At 38.7% G+C, this 18,357-nt stretch overlaps 1 non-coding gene across 1 annotated transcript; it reads right to left on the bottom strand.

Annotated features, from left to right (window-relative positions):
* Window positions 1–237: 237 nt before the first annotated feature.
* LOC118482507 lies at window positions 238–343 on the bottom strand. Its single transcript, XR_004868541.1, has one exon. It is a non-coding gene; the product is annotated as a small nucleolar RNA R71 (small nucleolar RNA).
* Window positions 344–18,357: the final 18,014 nt, after the last annotated feature.

Raw genomic sequence — 18,357 nt, 5'->3', positions numbered from 1 at the left:
TTTTATGGCAAAAGAACCGAAGAACCGTATTTATACATTGCAAGTTTTGACTCAATTTGTAAAACTATTAGGGGGTCAGGTTTTACAAAGGATGAGGTGAAGCTGATGTTGTTCCAATTCACTTTGAAAGACAAAGGACGCCAGTGGTTCGCAACGTTACCTCAGGTAGTATCTATACTTGGCAGGAGATGCAACAAGTTTTCTTGGAAGAATACTACGTAATGAACCGAACAAGTGAAGCTTGGGAATTAATCAGAGCATTCCAACAACATTTAGGGGAAACATTCCATGAGGCTTTCACACGGTTTAAGGATTTGCTCAGAAAATGCCCACATCATGGCATCTAGACATAGGAGTTGATTAAAGCATTCTATGATGGGTTGCTTCCTGGTGATGTTAGAGATCTCATAGCTATAAGCAATGGTACGTTTCTCACAAATACAGAAGCTGCGGATTGGGCATACTTGGAGAGACAGAGTGCCACTTCTAAGAGGCAAGCATAGTTAGCAGGAGGGCAAGATCAGTTTCAGCAAAACTAGTTGACTATGAAGCTGAAGAACGGGTCGAGAAGTTGAAGCACCAAAACTTACTTCTCGAGCGTCAGGTAGCTCAGATGAATCTAGGCAAAGGGGTGAATCCAAAACCGCTCATACATTTTCAGTGTGCACTGATTGTGGAGAGTTAGGGCATTAGGTTGGAGAGTGTGTTGTACAAATGGGTCAGAATGAAGAAGTGAACCAATATACGGTGAACGAAAACAATATGATATCAAATCGAATACATATCATCCAGGTTTGCGAAATCACCCAAATTTTAGTAATGGAAATACTGCTAATCAGTTGAACCCTAATTTTTAAGTACCTAATCAAGGAGGTCAGCAGTATCTGCACCGACAAGCAAATTACTGCTAATCAGTTGAACCCTAATTTTCAAGTACCTAATCAAGGAGGTCAGTAGTATCAGCACCGACAAGCAAATTACTCACAAGGAAGTTACCAGAATCGGGGCCAATATAGTCAAGGGCCTCAAGTTACTTCTCGAGCGTCAGGTAGCTCAGATGAATCTAGGCAAATGGGTGAATCCAAAACCGCTCATACATTTTCAGTGTGCACTGATTGTGGAGAGGTAGGTTATTAGGTTGGAGAGTGTGCTGTACAAATGGGTCAGAATGAAGAAGTGAACCAATATACAGTGAACGAAAACAATATGATATCAAATCGAATACATATCATCCAGGTTTGCGAAATCACCCAAATTTTAGTAATGGAAATACTGCTAATGAGTTGAACCCTTTTTCAAGTACCTAATCAAGGAGGTCAGCAGTATCAGCATCGACAAGCAAATTACTCACAAGGAAGTTACTAGAATTGTCACACCCCGACCACGTAGAACATACAAAACGTGGCGAAAACGTCGGGGAGTGTTGTAACAGAATCAACTGTTTCAAATCCATGGCAATTGAAGTTTCGTTTTATTAATCAAACATGAATGTTTACATTGATTAAACAAGAACCAAAGAGTACATAACATAAATTAACTAGTTCTTGTCTCGTTTTAAGTCACTAAGGCACAGGTCCGCCTAAGTATGTCTTGATAAGTCCTACGCATCATCTCCTGAAAACACATGTGAAAATAGGTACGTCAGCATAAAAATGCCTGTGAGATACATTGGTTTTGTGAAAACGGAATTCATGACTTATGTTTGAGAAAATGTTTAGTCATGAACCTTGTAATTTGCTTTGTCTTGTAAATCATTTGAAAAACGATAAGATCAGATGATATGTATAAATAAGAGGACACTGTATGGTCAAACGGATAACCATGAAAAATGTGTTTGTATAAGATAGGTCGTTTGTAGATCAATGTCTCGTGAAAAGTGTGTTATTTGTATAAAATGTTATATGTCTCAAATTGAAATGATTCAAATAACGCTATGATATGTAATACCATACAAACACTTATATATAGGAAGTACCAGCGGCGTATCCACCATGCTTGTATCATATTACAGATGCCTCGTTACTTAGATCACTTACTCAAACCAAACCATCAAGATGAAGTGTTTAACAATTGTAGAAATGTTCATGTATAGTCAAATATCTATTGTCAAATGTAAATCATGTCAACAGATACAACTGGTTCACACGGTTCAATGGTAACCAACGGTTCATAAAATCAAAGGGTTTAGACGGTTCACATAGTCAAATGGTTACAACGGTTCAAAATGTAGTATAATGTGTTCATATGCTGGATGAGCATATGCAACAAAAATGCAATGTAGAATAATGTACTACGTATGCACACAATGGGCGTACGTAGCATGAAATGTATTGTAAAGTGATGTACTAAGTATGCACACAATGGGCATAAATAGCATGAAATGTAATGTGAAACAATGTACTAAGTACGCACACAATGGGCATACATAGCATGAAATGTAATGTGAAGCATTGTACTAAGTACGCACACAATGGGCATACATAGCATGAAATGTAATGAAATCATGTACTATAATGTACTAACGAACATAGCAAGTATATGATGTGAAAACAGGAAAGCATGAAAGTAACAAGTAGGCACATGTGTTTCACCCCAAAACAGTTTGGAAAACAGTAAAAGAGGGGTTCAATGTACTCACCTAAGATTGCTTTGAAGTCCTTGTATAACAACCAAATAATGCTAGAGATCACGGATATTAAACGACACCTAATAGGTAGCTATATTAATATACCGGACCAAAATGGAAAGAATCGGATAGTATGCGGGTTTGTAAACCAAACGAGTATGGAGACTCGTGCAATATGGTTTAACAAAGCCTACATACTAAAATGAAACCTAACCTAAGTGCTTGTGACCCATTACGACCCATTTAGGTAGCTTATGCTACCTTAACGCGTCGCTCGCGTATAACGCGTTTGGAACGCCTAACATCGTGACCACAAGGTATAACCTCGGAAGGTTACAGCTATGGTCACCTAATGTGTTTGGTCGGATCCTAATGATCGACCAAATGGGCTGGGTTTGAAAGTATAAGCGATGGTTTAGATCGCTTACCTTACGACCCTATATAAGCAGTAATCTAAAAATGACGAGCTAAGCATGTTAGAACATGCTTAACTAAGTTTAGAAAACAGGTTTGGCATCAAAACAAACGGCTTTGATGCTCACGAGTAGTTTGGTTACAAAATATGCAAGAATGCGCATTTTGGCCGAAACTACGACTCGTCACTGAGCCTAGATAACGTGGTAATCAGTAGGTATAGTCACTACGGACTATAACCATCGTGATCACGCTCACGTTATGAAGTTCTATTGAACTTCGTGTTGACCATAGGCTGGTCAACACAGAAAGTCAAACAAAACGTTGACTTTCGGACTCGAAAAGCGAATAAAAGGACGAAAGAACACTTACGAAGGGTCCCCGTAAGCTAATCTCGATCCAGGAGCTCAGGTATGAAGCAAAGGCCTCAACTTAGAGCTTTAGATCAGATTTTGTGGGTTTTTAGCAAAAAGGGGGGGGGTATTTATAGGAAAAGCAAGACCGTTAGGATCGTTTCTTGAATATCATGTCACGATCCAAGCCGTACACTTGTCGCAAAGTTGTGGTGGCTCATAATGACCCTTAGCTCCTGAGATTGTGAAAGGGCATTGCCCTTTGGAGTGTTTGAAAGGCCAACTTCAGCCAAAAAAACAAGTTTCTGCATCTGCAGGGCCCACACGGCCCGCGTCAGCATTAGACAAAACTCAGGCGGACCGCCTGGGCATGTCTGATCTGCACAAACTTTCAGAAATGGCAGTTTTGGTCCCTGTTGCATATTTAAGCCATTTCCGACACTTCTAAGGCCCGTAAAGCCAACTTTAAGGCCCTAAAATGATGCCTAAACATTGTGGACATGAAACATGCTCAAAAATATGCCGGATGTTGGTTCGTTTGGCCGTACGAACGCGATGTTCGCTTAATTACGACGGAATGCGCATAAGTGCGAAAAACGATCCAAATAACGCGACGAATGGATTTTTCTTATGCCAAACACTAAGGCATAATATTATGATGCTTACATAAATTTTTGGATGTCCGGATGTATTCAGAACGTAAGTTATGCGCAAAAGTGCAAACTTATGCACTTTTTGACACTTTTAGTCCCTGAATGATCCAAAAGTTTGTTTTAGCATACCAAACCCCTCAAAGCCTATTTCTAAGCTATGTAAAGGATATTTATGGTATGTTTAACTTATGGACATGTTCCGGAATGTTCGTTACAGTTCAAATTGGCATACTTTCGCAGTTTGTGAAGTTTAGTCCCTATAAGCGAATTAACTTGTTTTTGCCATACCAAAGCCTTCAAAACTTATTTCTAAGTTATGTAAAGGTTATTTAAGGTATGTTAAGTATATGATGGTCTTCCGGAGTATTTGTCGCATTAAACTGAGTACGTTTACGCACTAGTTTGCGTATAATTCTCCAGAAAGCGTTGTAGAGTTTGAAATTGAATAAGAACTGATATGTGCAAAAGATACACATATTTATTCAAGATCCCAAGTATGAAATACAATATTTCATCGGCTTGGTATTTATTTGATGGTCGCGGTGACACAGGTGTCACAGTCTCCCCTACTTTGGGAAAATTTCATCCCGAAATTTATTCGTAGGAGTCTATTTGTGACTTTGTGTCAAATAACCACCAAAGATATGCAAGGCAATATCCTGTCATTTCCTTAACAGAGACTCTTCAGAAATGGAAATGAAGGAAGAATCAAGGATATTCATTTTCCCTTCGATGGAAAATTTTCAGAAACGAAAATGCACAGAATGAGTCATTTTCCTTAATGGGTATCCTTTAGAAACGAAAATGCACGGAGTGAGTCATTTTCCTTAATGGGTATTCTTTAGAAACGAAAATGAACGGAATGAGTCATTTTCCTTAATGGGTATCCTTTAGAAATGAAAATGAACGGAATGAGTCATTTTCCTTAATGGGTATCATTTAGAAACGAAAATGCACGGAATGAGTCATTTTCCTTAATGGGTATCCTTTAGAAACGAAAATGCACGTAATGAGTCATTTTCCTTAATGGGTATCCTTTAGAAATGAAAATGAACGGAATGAGTCATTTTCCTTAATGTGTATTCTTTAGAAACGAAAATGAACGGAATGAGTCATTTTCCTTAATGGGTATCCTTTAGAAACAAAAATGCACGGAATGAGTCATTTTCCTTAATGGGTATTCTTTAGAAACGAAAATGAACGGAATGAGTCATTTTCCATAATTTCTTCAGTAACGAAAATGAACGGAATAAGTCATTTTCCACAATTTCTTCAGTAACGAAAATGAACAGGGTTAACTCTAGATACACGACAAAACTTGCTGTGGTTTCTGTGCACTAAATTCCATAATTATGTATGCATCCATAATTACGTAATTCCTTGCACAGTCCCACAGTTTGTTTTGTAATGTTTTGGGGAAGAATATCAAACTTGTGATGAGGGTGACTAGACAACCATAGGGTCCTTTTAATTAGATCGTCAGATGATCTTTTTAACTAGGCCACCAAGGAGTCCTTTCAGCTATATCATCACATGATATTCCTAACTAGATTTTTGGATCAATCTGTTTAACTAGACCACTCAAGGGGTCCAGTTATGGAATAGTGCAATATAATCCAAGGGTCTTTACTATCACGTAAAAGCCCATTAACGATTTAATGTAGTACCTTTGGATATCCTACTATGAATCCCTTATACGAATGATATGGAAGATTCTACGAGGATTTGGATAACAAAAACTTGGATTACACCAAAAACATGAAAGGGAACACATAAGCACATAATCACATAGTTGTTCAACTTGGTTATTAATTTGTTATCAACATGTTATCGATTGAAAATGGATATGGAAACCAGTAGATGGACTTCAATGTCCCCTGGGATCTATCTAAAAAGATAGGAAGATCTTCCAAAAATTCGATTTTTGTTTCCAAAGAAACGTAATATTCGAATTAAGGAACACATAAATTTTTGGATTTATGGAAATACCCTTAGGTACCCTATTAAGGATTTATAATGGTACTTTGGGTATTCGTCCAGTGTTGTAACTTGCGCCTTGTACTTCGTTTTCCTTAGAAGAAACGAGTACTTAGGAACCTCATGGAAACGCAAAATATCATAAAATGGAAACAAAATTTGGGTGGTAGTTTGCTTTTCAAGGAATACGATTCCTTAATTGTCAGTATTGTAAGGGATATGTTCTTTATACATACAACCTCATAAATACATTGCAATGTAAATAAAAGATTTATTTATAAACAATGATAACAACTGTTTCATGGACCTTGACAACAAAAGAAAATAATACACAAGACATGATTATTTCTAAAAGGTGTTGTCTTCTAGTCGGTCAGATGCTCATCACTGTGCTGGATTAGCATTAGCAAGCATTGGGAAATTTCTTCGGAAATGACCCATCTCGCCACAATTGTAGCAAGAATCTGGTGGAAAGCGAGCTTGAGCAGGATTGTTGTCAGCTTGATTTGGTGCAACTGCAGCTCGGCAAACCTTTGCTGTGTGACCTTTAAGTCCACAAATTTGGCATTCGCGGCACTTCACCCTAGCATGATGATGAAGGTTACATTGGTTGCACAAGGGTGAAGTTCCATTGTATGGCTTCCTAGCAGGGGGTTGAGCTGGTTGGTTGGGGACGGCTTGATCATTGTGAGTAACCATGGCGAAGTTCTGAGAAGCCTTTCGCTTCTTTGACTTCTTAGGGGATCCAGTCTGTTCATCCATGGTCTTTGATTCCTTGATTGGTTTCTGTTCCTCGACCGGTTTCTTGTCACCCTTTCGGAAAAGCTTACGTTTCCTGATCTGAGATTCAGTCAAGGTTGCAAATAGCTCAATGGTCTTCCTAACCGTAGTGGGGTTACTACCAGTAACAATGTCCTGAACTGAGTCAGGGAGGCCATCAATCTATTTTTCGATCGCCTTATCCAAAGGAGTAACCATGGAAGGACACAGCAGGCTCAGCTCCTCATATCGATCAGTGTATGCTCGATGTTCGCCGCTGTCTTGCTTAAGATCGTCGAATTCCCTTTCTAAAGCCCTGATCTCGTGACGAGGACAAAATTCCTTCATCATCAGTGCTCGAAGTTCTTCCCACGTTTGAGCCAGTGCCACTTCGGCACCCCTATCTCTCATCACACCGTTCCACCATGTCAAAGCTCGTTTCTCAAAGGTACTAGATGCAAAATCTACCTTTCGCTCGTTTGGACATTGAACATGTCTGAAGGTGCTCTCTAAACTCTCGAACCATTGCAGAAGTGCAGTCGCTCCTTGAGACCCAGAAAACTTTGATGGCTTAGCCGAGTTGAACGTCTTGAAGCTGCAGGGGCATTATTGTTGTTGAGAGCTTGGTTACATTGGGCAACGATGTTCGGGATTGCAGCAGTTATTTGCTGTGTAATGACAGCTGCCAGATCTTCAATAGATACCGGATTTTGGCGTCGTGGAGGCATTCTAAAAAGGGGAAACAAGAGAGAAAACAAATGAAATGGCATGGGGTAAGAATAGGACGTTGCAATTACCAACCAAAAATCATGGGTGATGGTCATTTGTTTGAACCACGAAGCAAACAAACGACACACAAAGGCTGAATCAAAGCAAATAGATCCTCATAATGCATCGCGAAGACATGCTCAACTATAAGTGGACACTCACCCCAAGAGCTCCCAGGTAAGAGTGACTGGTCCGATTATGTGGATTTGTACGAACACTCTAGCCTTAGACAGAAAACCCAGGGTACAGGCATTCACTCTTCCAGTTTGCACGTGTTCACACTATTTAGGACCTAAAACTTTGAGATGAGTTTTGATAATTCAAAGGGGTTCAAAACCTTATAACAGAGGGTTCAAAACCTAGTAATCAATCATCCTAGAACAGATGATTAGTTTTCAAAGCGGTTTTGAAATTTATGTTCTTGTAGTGGTCGTCGCCTAAGGATAGGTGACGGTATTGTTTTATGACTAAACGCAAGTAAACTCAAGTTAGGGTCCTAGGAAGGTTATAGACTAGGTCAAAGCATTACTAATAACCTAATTCCCTATAACCATTGGCTCTGATACCAACTTTTCTATCACACCCTGACCACGTAGAACATACAAAACGTGGCGGAAACGTCGGGGAGTGTTGTAACAGAATCAATTATTTCAAATCCATGGCAATTGAAGTTTCGTTTTATTAATCAAACATGAATGTTTACATTGATTAAACAAGAACCAAAGAGTACATAACATAAATTAACTAGTTCTTGTCTCGTTTTAAGTCACTAAGGCACAGGTCCGCCTAAGTATGTCTTGATAAGTCCTACGCATCATCTCCTGAAAACACATGTGAAAATAGGTACGTCAGCATAAAAATGCCTGTGAGATACATTGGTTTTGTGAAAACGGAATTCATGACTTATGTTTGAGAAAATGTTTAGTCATGAACCTTGTAATTTGCTTTGTCTTGTAAATCATTTGAAAAACGATAAGATCAGATGATATGTATAAATAAGAGGACACTGTATGGTCAAACGGATAACCATGAAAAATGTGTTTGTATAAGATAGGTCGTTTGTAGATCAATGTCTCGTGAAAAGTGTGTTATTTGTATAAAATGTTATATGTCTCAAATTGAAATGATTCAAATAACGCTATGATATGTAATACCATACAAACACTTATATATAAGAAGTACCAGCGGCGTATCCACCATGCTTGTATCATATTACACATGCCTCGTTACTTAGATCACTTACTCAAACCAAACCAAACCATCAAGATGAAGTGTTTAACAATTGTAGAAATGTTCATGTATAGTCAAATGTCTATTGTCAAATGTAAATCATGTCAACAGATACAACTGGTTCACATGGTTCAATGGTAACGAACGTTTAATAAAATCAAAGGGTTTAGACGGTTCACATAGTCAAATGGTTACAACGGTTCAAAATGTAGTATAATGTGTTCATATGCTGGATGAGCATATGCAACAGAAATGCAATGTAGAATAATGTACTACGTATGCACATAATGGGCGTACGTAGCATGAAATTTATTGTAAAGTGATGTACTAAGTATGCACACAATGGGCATAAATAGCATGAAGTGTAATGTGAAACAATGTACTAAGTACGCACACAATGGGCATACATAGCATGAAATGTAATGTGAAACAATGTACTAAGTACGCACACAATGGGCATACATAGCATGAAATGTAATGTGAAGCATTGTACTAAGTACGCACACAATGGGCATACATAGCATGAAATGTAATGAAATCATGTACTATAATGTACTAACGAACATAGCAAGTATATGATGTGAAAACAGGAAAGCATGAAAGTAACAAGTAGGCACATGTGTTTCACCCCAAAACAGTTTGGAAAACAGTAAAAGAGGGGTTCAATGTACTCACCTAAGATTGCTTTGAAGTCCTTGTATAACAACCAAATAATGCTAGAGATCACGGATATTAAACGGCACCTAATAGGTAGCTATATTAATATACCGGACCAAAATCGGAAGGATTGGATAGTATGCGGGTTCGTAAACCAAACGAGTATGGAGACTCGTGCAATATGGTTTAACAAAGCCTACATACTAAAATGAAACCTAACCTAAGTGCTTGTGACCCATTACGACCCGTTTAGGTAGCTTATGCTACCTTAACGCGTCGTTCGCGTATAACGCATTTGGAACGCCTAACATCGTGACCACAAGGTATAACCTCGGAAGGTTACAGCTATGGTCACCTAATGTGTTTGGTCGGATCCTAATGATCGACTAAATGGGCCGGGTTCGAAAGTATAAGCGATGGTTTAGATCGCTTACCTTACGACCCTATATAAGCAGTAATCTAAAAATGACGAGCTAAGCATGTTAGAACATGCTTAACTAAGTTTAGAAAACAGGTTTGGCATCAAAACAAACGACTTTGATGCTCACGAGTAGTTTGGTTACAAAATACGCAAGAATGCGCATTTTGGCTGAAACTACGACTCGTCACTAAGACTAGATAACGTGGTAATCAGTAGGTATAGTCACTACGGACTATAACCATTGTGATCACGCTCACGTTATGAAGTTCTATTGAACTTCGTGTTGACCATAGGCTGGTCAACGCAGAAAGTCAAACAAAACGTTGACTTTCGGACTCGAAAAGCGAATAAAAGGATGAAAGAACACTTACGAAGGGTCCCCGAAAGCTAATCTCGATCCAGGAGCTCAGGTATGAAGCAAAGGCCTCAACTTAGAGCTTTAGATCAGATTTTGTGGGTTTTTAGCAAAAGGGGGGGGGTATTTATAGGAAAAGCAAGACCGTTAGGATCGTTTCTTGAATATCGTGTCACGATCCAAGCCGTACACTTGTCGCAAAGTTGTGGTGGCTCATAATGACCTTTAGCTCCTGAGATTGTGAAAGGGCATTGCCCTTTGGAGTGTTTGAAAGGCCAACTTCAGCCAAAAAAACAAGTTTCTGCACCTGCAGGGGCCACGCGGCCCGCGTCAGCATTAGACAAAACTCAGGCGGGCCGCCTGGGCATGTCTGATCTGCACAAACTTTCAGAAATGGCAGTTTTGGTCCCTGTTGCATATTTATGCCATTTCCGACACTTCTAAGGCCCGTAAAGCCAACTTTAAGGCCCTAAAATGATGCCTAAACATTGTGGACATGAAACATGCTCAAAAATATGCCGGATGTTGGTTCGTTTGGCCGTACGAACGCGATGTTCGCTTAATTACGACGGAATGCGCATAAGTGCGAAAAACGATCCAAATGACGCGACGAATGGATTTTTCTTATGCCAAACACTAAGGCATAATATTATGATGCTTACATAAATTTTTGGATGTCCGGATGTATTCAGAACGTAAGTTATGCGCGAAAGTGCAAACTTATGCACTTTTTGACACTTTTAGTCCCTGAATGATCCAATAGTTTGTTTTAGCATACCAAACCCCTCAAAGCCTATTTCTAAGCTATGTAAAGGATATTTATGGTATGTTTAACTTATGGACATGTTCCGGAATGTTCGTTACAGTTCAAATTGGCATACTTTCGCAGTTTGTCATGTTTAGTCCCTGTAAGCGAATTAACTTGTTTTTGCCATACCAAAGCCTTCAAAACTTATTTCTAAGTTATGTAAAGGTTATTTAAGGTATGTTAAGTATATGATGGTCTTCCGGAGTATTTGTCGCATTAAACTGAGTACGTTTACGCACTAGTTTGCGTATAATTCTCCAGAAAGCATTGTAGAGTTTGAAATTGAATAAGAACTGATATGTGCAAAAGATACACATATTTATTCAAGATCCCAAGTATAAAATACAATATTTCATCGGCTTGGTATTTGTTTGATGGTCGTGGTGACACAGGTGTCACAAGAATCGGGGCCAATATAGTCAAGGGCCTCAAGTTACCAATCATCAACAAAATCAAGGTAATTATCAAGGATGTTGGAGGAATCGAGGTAATCAGCAAGGTAATTCTGCAAGTGGTGGTGGTGACACAAATGATGCAAGGTTGGATGCGTTTACGTCATTCATGAAGGACATTCAGAAAGAGAATGAAGTTCAAGACAAGATATCTGAGGCAATGTAGAAGCAGTTGGGCCGTTACCAAATGATATGGCTCAGTTGAGAAGGGAACCAGGAAAACTGCCGAGTACCACCACGGTTAACCCGCAACATCAAAGTAGTAGTTCTGCTACTAAGAATGCACGTGTTAACCAGGTAAGTGTACTTTGTTCTGGTAAAGTATATGACAATAATGTTGGCACTCCACCACAATTTGTTTAGGGTGTGATGGAGGATGGGGATGAAAATGAGGATAGTGAGCTTGAGCATGAACCTATAAGCACTAAGAAATCTAAAAAATGACTTTTCAAGAAACAAATGATAAGGTAATAGAAAATGCATCAACCAAAGCCATGAAAAAGGGTGTGGATGCTAAGACCATCCCATTTCCTAAGGCTTTGGTAGGACCGGGAACCAAAACTACCAAATGTGGCCCACAACAAGAAGAGATGTGGGAAGCTTTTAAACAGGTAAAAATTAATACCCCATTGTTAGACGCAATAAAACAGGTCCCGACTTACAAGAGGTATTTGAAGGACATGTGTACCCAAAAGAGGCATAACAAATTTCCATAGAAATTTGATTAAACTGAAAATGTTAGTGTCGTTTTGTCGGGTGCCCTCCCTCTGAAACTCTGAGATCCAGGTGCTCCTTTAATCCCCATTCAAGTGGGCTACTTTAAAATGAGTCGAGCATTGCTGAATTTGGGAGCGGGTGTGAGTATTCTTCTAGGGAGTTTATATGATCAATATGATTTTGGACCCTTACAGAAAGCCGACACCACAGTGGTGTTGGTCGACTTGACTTTAAAACTACCCCGAGGAATTGTGTGTGATGTCATTGTCAAAGTTGAGGATTTTTATTACCCGGCAGACTTTTTGGTTTTGGACTATGTCTCAATTGAAAAAACCAAACAACCTAATGTTATATTTGGTAGACCATTTCTAGCAACCGCTAATGCTTTAATTGATTGTAGAAATGGAACGGTTGACATGACATTTGGTAATCGAAAAGTCCGTTTAAATGTGTTTTCCCTTCGTTTAAATGTGTTTTCCTGTACATCTGATTCTCTTGTTAGTGCTGAGTGCTTTATGGCGGACATCATTGACGAGTGTTATCCTCATGAGAATGGGGAAACGCAACAGAGATTTGTGTTTTATGTGACAGGGAACATGCTGAGCTGTCAGAAGATTTGGGCAGAGTTCAGAAGGAATTGGAGGTGATGGCTCTTAAAGACGGAAGACCCACTTGGACTCACCAAGTTGAAAGTTTACCTGAGCATATTGATACATATTTAAAGCCATCATCGGAATCACCTCCACAAGTAGTGTAGGATCGAATTGCAACCCGAATGAGTCGTTCATAAGAGATTTTATCAGTTTCAGAGGCGGAAACTAAGAAACTGACGTCGAAACAGCTTGAATATCACTTTAAACCTCTTGTGTATTGTTATAACAGTGTTTACAATCAAGAGAAATACCGGCAGCACTTCGGTATCAAATCTGAAAACTTACAAATGAAATGACATGACTCCTATTTATACTATCCTAGTTTCGCTTGTAGACACACAAGCAATTCAAGCGAAACTAACAGATAATTCAAGCGAAACCTTCAATTTTGTCTTCAAGCGAAACCTTCAATTCTGATTTGTAAATTGCTTTGACTTTTGTGATGTGATTCAATGATGATGTCACTTTGATGATGTCAGTATAAGATGACATCCTGCTTGATCAGATCTGCAACGAACTCGAGACTCGACATAAGACGAAGACGACATATGAATGCACTAACAGACTCCCCCTCAGATGTTGACGAGTCTTAAGTGTCGAGTCTTCACAATCTTCAGTCTTGATCTGTCTCTGGGATTTACTCTCAGTCTTTTCTCGCAGGACTTCAGACTCCCCCTTGCGATATGCTGGCATTTCTTCAGATCATCAGCATCATCAGCTTTAGGATCGTTGTCTGGCTTGTTACAAATTCAAGCAACACAACCTGGATCACCTGCAACTGTATCACCTACAAATTCTCTACCCAAAACATAAGTTTTACAATTTAGAATAAAAGTGTATGCACTAAAACAAAACTCTCCCTCAAACCAAACTGAAACTTTATCAGTAACAGTATTGATGAACCACTTGAAGATTTGATTAAGAATAATCAGTTTTAAAAACAAACTCCCCCTCAAATGATACTCATCATGTTTAGCACTCAGAATTTTGAAAATCTGCTTTTCAATACCAGTTGTCGAAAATCTTTTTAAGTTTTCAAAAGTTTATGCTAAAACACACTGAAAATCTTTTTGGATTTTGAAATAAAGAAACATGTAATGCAGTAAAGAAATATTTACAAACAATATTTTTATGAGTTCGTGTAAGAAGATCATATCAGTTTTTGAGACAAGTCACCAACACCGTTAAGCTTCATTTCATTTTAAGTTCTAAACATTTCACCTAGATTGTCAGTATATTTGTCCACTTAAATTTTCACACAAAGTTCAATTGTTCCGAGATACGATGTTAATGTCTTAATTACTTAAACTTATCCGTGTGTCCACTTCTTGTATATACTCCCGTATCCAGATCCCATTATTCAGTCTTACAGGTGAGTATACCACTGATGATATCTGTTCAGGGGTTAAATGCGAGGGCCGTGAGAGCTCAGGTCGATACTTCCATGTTAGTGCATTATCTGTCTATCGCCTCCGTCAATCTAGTCCGTAGCTGAAAACCGAAGAAAACGAGAGTTACATTGTTATTTTAGTGATAGTTAGTAAAAAAGGCAAGGTGGCATAATTGTAATTAATGAGATTCCTCATTAAATGCCTTGGCCTATAAATAGAACTCTAGGGCTTCTAGTTTAGAACTTTTGGAACTTTTGTCATTTTCACAACTTGGAGGTTTCTAGAGCTAGAGAGAGAAAGCTAGAGAGAGAAAGTTAGTTATTCGTGATTCTGGTGCTGTACATTTTCAGATTCGTTAATAGAATCACGTTTATATTACGTCTCGTGTGTTCGGTCACGTTCGTGTACGGATTCCGCACGTCACACGTTCGATTACGCAATCGTTTCGGAGTCAAACCGGTCCTATCAAGTGGTATCAGAGCAGGAGCTCGATTGCACTGATCTTTCACACGTTTTCGCACAGGATTTCATCAGAATCAGATCCGATTTCATCTTCTTCTTCATCTTTTTCATATTTCTTACAGTTTTTACTGATTGTCATCGAATTGAACAGGTTTTCATGGTCCGTTTCAGCTGATTTTTGGATATGTTGTGCGCCTATACCTGATCTAAAACCCTACCAAGTTTCAGATCGAAATTCCAAACCGTTTAAGAGAAATCGAGATTTTTTCGTTCGAAATCGCGTCAAAGTTGCAGGTCTGTTGGTATGAACATGTCTGGTTCGCTTATTTGAACAGATTTGAACCGCTTTTTGGTCAAAGTTTCAGGACCGCTCCATATTAGTTGTTTGGTTCGCTTTTTCGAACACATGGTGGTTCGCTCATAGGTATTCGTTGAGGTTCGCTCCAAAATAACGATTTTGGTTCGCTTATTGATCAATCAGTTGGTTCGCTCATTGTGTAACAGTTGGTTCGCTCATAATATTTTTGATCCGCTTATTTGACATTATTGTGGTCCGCTCATAAAATCAATTGAGGTTCGCTTTTAAGTCATCGTCATCATCATTGATTCTGATCATTACAGGTTGTCGGAAGGTTATTGTCATTGTCGGCATGTTCATTGCTGCCCATAATAGTTAACTGTGATGCAAGTGGAAGGTTCGGCCCTATAGGATTAAAGTTGGTCATTTAATTGTTTGCATGTGATAAACCGATTCACTTTAATTGTCATCCAATCACTGTCCACAAATTGCCGCCCACTAGCAATTGAATAACAAAGGTTGCCGGTCATTGTAATAAAGGTGTCGCCCATTATTATCGACCCATCAAAACTAGAGGCCCAATTGCAAATAAGCATATACTGAATATTAAAAAGTGTTGGCTATTATCTGTTATGAATAAGAATTGAATATGTCAGTACTGCACATTAAATAGATTGGCCCAATCACAAGCCATTGCACCGCCCACTAAAGAAAGGCCCTATAATCATTTCATCGACCCACTAATTTGTAAGGCCCTATCAGATTTTTTTCATTACAAATGGCCCAATCAACATTTTAATAGTAATAAATTTTGTATGCCCATGCAATGTTGACAGTACACTAGTCATTTGAGGTCCAATTACAATATTGTATTAATATAACTTGTCGGCAGTTGTTAGCATGTGTATAAAATAGAAGGCAACAATTAGAACCATGTGTATGTGCCGCCCACATTATGGAAAGGTCCTAGAAATTGCATGTGATCTCATAGTATCAATAATTTAGTCAAATCACCCAAGTTCTTAAAGCATTGTGTTTGTTCAAGTTCAAAGCTTGTCAGTTCAAAAGAAGAGGCCAGTTCAGTTGAATTTTGTCAAGTCATTTGGATTTAAGTTCCACTTGCACAGTTTGATCATTCAAAGGTTTAGTTCGTTCAAATTCAAACTCGTTTCAGGTCGTGTGGTTTTGCCGGTTCATAGCTTGTCGTACGATTTGAAAATTTGAATCCCAGTTCGCATCAAGTTCCGTTCGCACGGTGTATCAATCTTCAGTCTGTCAACCGTCAATCTCGCACAGAATATTCACCAGTTCGAGTATTTTGTTTCGATTGTTTGATAGTGTTTGAACTGATATTTGTTTGTTTTGTGTTTGTGATTCAGGTAATTGAAGAGCATCATGGCTGAGGAATTCTACAATACGTTTTTCAACGCATTCACGTCCGAATCGACCGAGATTGCAAATGTTACCCCGAAAACCATTACGAAAGCCATCAACGAGAATATCAAGCATGATAACTTCTATGGAACGCATTCAAAGCCACCAACTCTTGATAGCATTGAAGATTATATCTGGTGGAAAGAACGTTTCATCAATTGGGCAAAAGCGTATGCGCATGAAAGCTGGTTTTGTCTGGAATTTGGATACGAAAGGCCAAAGAATGACAAAAACGAAGAATTACCATTCAAGAATTTTACAAAAGATGACAAAGCAGAATTTGCTGCCGAACAAAGAATGATTGCATTGATCCAGTCAGCAATCAGAAATGATATATTCGCATTGCTCACTCATGATGGATCGTCAAAGTCGGTTTGGGAAGCTTTACGAGTTAAAGCTGAGGGAGGAAAACAGATTCGGAAAAATAAAATTGCTTTACCAAAAAAGGAATTTGATCTGTTTGATAATATAAAAGGAGAGACCGTGAGACAAATGATTGAGAGATTCTGTCACCTTAAAATTGAACTTGAACGTTTTAAAATTGACAAAACAAGAGAGGAACTTATTGATAAAGTCATTGAAGCGTTACCACGAGCAGATCAGTGGCAAACGTTTGTTTTTATCTTAAAAAATGATGCTTCATATGATGAAATTTCTCTTGATTCTTTGTTTGAAAAGATTGAAAGTCATGATCTGGAATTACAAAAGCAGAGCAAGATGACTGGTTCTTCACATCAATAGAATGTGGGCTTGTATTACAAAGGCAGTGTACCTTCTGATAAAGGCGTTGGTTCACCAAAAACAGCATTTAGTGGTGAAAAGATGAAAGAACCGCCAATAACGTCAACAAGTCATCATTCTGGATATCATTCATCTTCAAAGACAAATTCTGAGGAAACAGAAGAAATTTTGTGTAACATTGCTCTTAAACTGAAGAATTCTCCAGCAATGAGCATCAATGCAGCGAAACAGCAAATGAGTTTCCTTGCATCGGTTCTGGAGTCATATGAAGGTCTTGTAGCTGGCAAAATTGGAAACTCTGAGTTGACCAAAGAAGACTACGACCAGATTGATCCGGAAGAGATGGAACTCATTGACATCCGTTGGTGTTTAGCTAGTTGCATTCGCAGAGCTCAAAGGTATATGGAGATTACCGGAAAACAATCGCTTGGAGGTTCATCAACAAAGCTTGGATTCGACAAATCCAAAGTGACCTGCTTCAGATGCAAGCAAAAAGGTCATTTCAAAAGAGAATGCAGAAACTCTGAAGTTGCTGAAGGAAATGAACGTCCTTTCAACGATGACCATTATCGAAAGGCAATTTACCATAGAAGCAGAGTAGAGCCAAAGTTGATTGAAGATAAACTGAAAACAAATTCAAGAGCTTGTCCTGTGATTTACGAGGATGAAGGCTATGATTGGTCTCAAATTTGTCCAGAAGAAGATCGTTTGGAGAATGTTCGTAAAACAACTCATGGGAGAGCTATGACAGAACCAAGAAAGTTTGTGTACGTTGCTGAGATTAAAGATGAAAACAAAGAAAAAGACACTGCTGAAATCCGTGAAGAAAAAATCGAAATTAAAGAGAGAACTCGAGAAGAGATCTTGAGTGAGAAAACTTACAGAGAAAGAAACGTTGTTTACAACAGAATGGATGAGATGCAGGAAGAGTATGAAAATGCTGTTAGCAGTCGAAGATGGGATAAGAAAAGAGAATGTTACTACAACAGAGAAGGAGAACCTGTTGTTCCAAAGAAAGACATAATTTTTGATGATGTTCTTCTTGCTGTCCCGTTGAGAGCCGAATACTACAGAAGAGTGATGAAAGATGATGCATATGTTAAACAGTATGAAAAAGATATCAGATATGCTATGCTGTCATGTTTGAGAAAAAGGGATGAGGAGAGAATGAAGAAGAGTGTTGAAGAG

Source organism: Helianthus annuus, chromosome 9, assembly GCF_002127325.2.
Source record: "Helianthus annuus cultivar XRQ/B chromosome 9, HanXRQr2.0-SUNRISE, whole genome shotgun sequence".
In the NCBI taxonomy this organism is placed as follows: Eukaryota; Viridiplantae; Streptophyta; class Magnoliopsida; order Asterales; family Asteraceae; genus Helianthus; species Helianthus annuus.
The sequence above is the reverse complement of the archived record's forward strand: the minus strand, read 5'-3'. Positions and strand labels throughout refer to the sequence as shown.